Source organism: Dioscorea cayenensis, chromosome 17 (genome assembly GCF_009730915.1).
Source record: "Dioscorea cayenensis subsp. rotundata cultivar TDr96_F1 chromosome 17, TDr96_F1_v2_PseudoChromosome.rev07_lg8_w22 25.fasta, whole genome shotgun sequence".
Lineage (NCBI taxonomy): Eukaryota > Viridiplantae > Streptophyta > Magnoliopsida > Dioscoreales > Dioscoreaceae > Dioscorea > Dioscorea cayenensis.
The window spans coordinates 1,211,214-1,215,955 of NC_052487.1; positions in this window are offsets into that span (position 1 = coordinate 1,211,214).

Genomic DNA, 4,742 nt, shown 5'->3' on the forward strand with positions numbered 1-4,742 from the left:
AAGAGATCATGCAGTTTCCAGACCGTGTCCGTTCGGTGAAATAATCAACTGCCACTTGGGTATTCGATCTCGGGTCACCGAGGGTAAATAAATGATATCTCATTATTTTTGGCTCAGGGTCCATCACCGAGGATAAACAAATGACCTTTGGCACTTACAGTGAATTTGGAGACATACACTTGAATTTGTTACTTTTTGGCTTTGCCGTTTTGGATTTTTAATTTCTGCAAAAACACAAATATTTGTCCCCGCCTTTGAAATTTTTCCGTATTTTTTTGATATCGTATTTTCGGGTTTTGAATTCGGTAAATCATATTTGTAAATATTCTTTATTAGAATATTTCACTTTGTATTTTGTTTTGTTTTAAATTATGTTTTGAAGACCTATGCTCATTTCACGCGAATAATTATTTGCGCTCGAAAACTCGATAATCTTTTTGATTTCGGGTTATTTTTGAATAAGCGTTACTACTTGAGAACTATACCTCTGTTGAACTATTTATTTTTGTATTTATTTAAACTTTGTTTAAACTTTGAATTATTCTTAATATCTCGAATTCGAGATTCATAAACCCCCGTTGTTTTAAAAACAATTTTCGGATTACTTCATCGGGCTAGTGAGCTCATGGATTTTTTTTAAAATCCTTTTTCGGATCAAAAAGTGATAGATCGCGTGTATCTTGAAAGACCGCTCGTAGATGTTGCTTGTCCTGTTGTGAAATTGTAGTTTTTTTGTCATTGTCTATCACTATGTTCATCGTATTTTTGTATTTCTGGGTCTTCTTGTATCTTTGCATTGTATACACTGTAAAGTCTGTAATCTTGTAACCCAGTTGGTTTGTTATAGTTTTACCTGTCCTGTATCATATTTTGAGGCCTTGCAAGCCTATGGGATTCACGCCCTGTGGGTCTGCGGCCGTTTGTCTGCGCACCGGGTCCGGTGAGCCGGGTTCGGGGCGTGACAAGATCCCATATCTCTTACTTCCCTTCATCGTTCTGTTAATGATTCATCTTCTAACCCTCACCCCCAGCCTCAGGAAGCAAGACCATCATCAAACAAAAACTCCCCGGCCGTGAAGGATGGGATCTCTTTTGCTGAAGTGGTCCATCATTCGCCACCATTAGAGAGCTCTCTTCCTTCTCAAACGATGTTGATGGTTTGTCCTTCTGCCTCGCTGAAACGTCGCCGTTCACCGGATAATGAGGAAGTTTGCAAGAGATATTTAAGATCAGGCCACAAGGTTGATGATTGTCGTCATCAACTAACCTATCGTCGATGCTCCAGTGTCGAGCATTTTGTAACGAGATGCCCTTTGAAACACTCCAACTCTGATTCCTTACGGGAGAGAGAGAGATTGAAGAAGCCTCCGATGACCGTTAGACCTCTTCTCCATGTCCCAGTCTCCCGTAACAACCAAGAGCCTTCTTTTAGGGTCTCTCTCCCCATTTCCGAGGTCATTATACAATCAAAAGAAGATCTTAAGAGAAGGGTGATCATCAAGATGCTTTCCCGCAATGCGAGCGTTCATTCTCTTCATGATGCTTTGCTAGCTCATCTGAACACCGACCAGTATGAGAATATCACACCTTATGGTGAGGATTATTCTCACCCTGTTCTCTACTAGAGCAGCAATTACTATAGTGAAGAAGGGCCGATTAACTCTCAACACCAATATTCATGGCCCTTGCACCGTTAGCCTCTCTCACTGGTCGCCGGAATTTGGTTCGCGCGTCGTAGCTGCAGGTAACTACAACTGGGTGAGAATTTTGAACCTCCCTCTTCACTGCTGGAACTAGAATTCTATTGTTGAGATATTGAAGCCATTGGGGGATCCTATTTTTGTTAAAAAAAAAAAAGAAGATATCTCACTGGAACATATGAGAGCATTAGTGAGATTAAAATCACCCACTACTTTTCCCTTGAAGATGATTGTTGATGTGGGTGTAAGAAGCTTCAAAGTTCGGCTTGAAGACAACGGACCCCAGGTTATTCGCTCCAAGATCGTTCAAGGACCTGATCCTCTAAAGAAGTTGGATACTCCCTCTTCTTCTTCAGCATTGAAGTTGCACCCTAAACCAGATCTTAAAGCCTCCCATGCAGTCACCAACAGCCCACGTGATCCTCCAGTTAACCCCTTATCTACAGCCGTGAACTCAAACGACCATCCCTTCGTTGAGGGGAATCGAAACTCCGATGATCAGCAAACAGTGGTCCCCCAGATTCCTCTGGTTTCTCGAGTGAGAAACGAGGAAGGGGACACACTGCTCATGCACAGCGCAACGTGAGAATCGATCACACAACAGCCGTCCGTGTGCATCATGATCATACTTCCTCGGATCATCTTGGATCCATGCAGATGTCTGGCTTGCCTCGAGATCGAGATTCTTCCAATTCTCTCAATTATTCAAACAAGACCTCATCTTGTGATATTCTAATTAATTCAAATAATACACAGGATAAGGTTGCATCTCGGGATTTGAATTCTATTGATTCAAATAATTCACAGGATAAGGTTGCATCTCGGGATTTGATCTCTACTGATTCAAATAATTCACTAGATAAGATTGCATCTCAGGATTTGAATTCCACTGTGATCTCATCTCATTCTCCTGCTGATGAGAACCTAACTCGAGATACGATCTTATTAAAATCCTCACAAGCTGATGCTGCTGAACTGAACCCACTTCAAATGGACCCATTTAATAATTTACTTGATTCCACTCAACCAAATCCACTTCAAACGGATCCACTTAATAACAAGCCTGATGTGATTAAGGATCCAATCCTAGCCATTGATCAAGACTCTACCTTTTCAGATTCTTTTCCCGAATGTAATGACTAGGAGATTTTAATTTCAAAGGATACTATTAATCCTGAAATTGTTGAATTACCTTCCCACTTAAAAACATTACCTCCGACAATTTCTATACCTGAGGGTTATAAATGGATTTCTATTCATGGAGGTTAGACCTTGGTCCCAAGTATTAATTCAAACAAATTCTACTCACTGGACCCCTCTCCTCCGATTGTTGCTTCTGATGATGAGCTTGTTGATTGGGGTGACGATGATGATTATCCTTTTGATGAGATAGCAGACGATAATCAAATCCTCAATGAGGAGAATATATCGCACGTAGATTATGATTCTCACATGGAAGACCTGATTGCTGATCATTTAACCGATCCTGGGAATTCTCTTATCAGTGGAAAGGAAATTTCAATTGACCCCTTTATCGAGACGGCTTCCACCATACCATTACCTGATAAATAAATTGACGATCAATATTCACATTGCCAGGTTCAGAGGCAAATTAGAAGAAGCGATAGACCCAAGAAACCCTCAGGTCGTTGGAATGAAGAAGCTGGGTTTATTCCTCAGCCACCCAGATCAACTAAGAAAAAAGTTCCTGATGATCCAAGAGAAGGTACACCTAACCTTATTACTTCTGTTTTTTCTTCTTAGTCTAATGCTCAATTCTTTAATTATAGCAATGCTTATGGTGTTAAATTCTTAGGATCTCCTAACAATAAGTTTAAATGTTAGGATAAAATTTGAAATCTAGAATCTGCTAAAGCTGAAACTTCTTCAAATTCGACTGGATCTCATTCGAGATCTGACAGCTAAACCCTTAACTTTCCTGATGTTAGTTCTGTGTTGGAATGTTCATGGTCTTGGCAAACCCTCTAAATGCCACCTTGTTAAAGATATTATTCTTACTTCCAGAGCAGATATTGTCTACTTACAAGAAACAAAACTTCAAGATATTCATTGTTCAACTCGGAGATCAATTGGTGGTCCACGTTTGAACACCTTTGATTTTCTTCCAGCATTAGGAACTGCTGGCGGTATCATTATTGGTTGGGATAGTTCTAAGGTTATGGGTACCCTAATTCACAAAGGTAGCTTCTCTATTACTATAGAATTCACAAACCACTTCAATAATTCCATTTGGGAGAAAACTTTGAGAATTTAATTCAAGGATGGTGGTCTGATCTCAACTTTGAAGGTTGTGGTGCCTTTATTATTTCCACAAAAATTGCAAACTTAAAAACTAAACTATGCATTTGGGCGAAAGAGACTTATGGAGCTTCCAATATTTATAAGAAAAATTTGCTCTCTGAACTAAATTCTCTTGATTCCTTAAACGAAAGCAGGATACTCACTGAGAATGAATCTATTTGATTATCTTTAATCCGATCTGTGCTTTTTTCTATTCTTAAACAAGAAGAAGTTTACTAGAAACAACTATCCCGGATTATTTGGTCAAAGAAGGTGATTCTAACACAAATTTTTTCATTTATTGGCAAATGGTAGAAAGAGTAAAAACTTCATACCCCGCATTTGTAGTTATGGGCATTGTTTTGAACGAAATCATGATATTGGGAAAGTTTTTGCCAATTATTTTCAAATCTTGCTTGGTACTCCAATTTCTCATAGATTCTTACTCAACTAGTAGCATCTATTTGATTACAAGGATAGAGTAGATCTCTCTCATCTCAAAATCCCTTTCACCATTGAGGAGATTAAACATGTTGTGTTTGGTTTAAATGCGAATAAGGCCCCAGGTCCAGATGGCTTCCCAATATTTTTTTTTCAAAAACATTGGAACATCATCAAGGAGGATCTTATTAAACTTTGTGGTGATTTCTATAATGGTTCAATCAACTATGAATGCCTTAATTGGGTTCACATCGCTCTTTTTGCTAAAATAAGAGCTCCAACTGAGGTTCAAGAATTTAG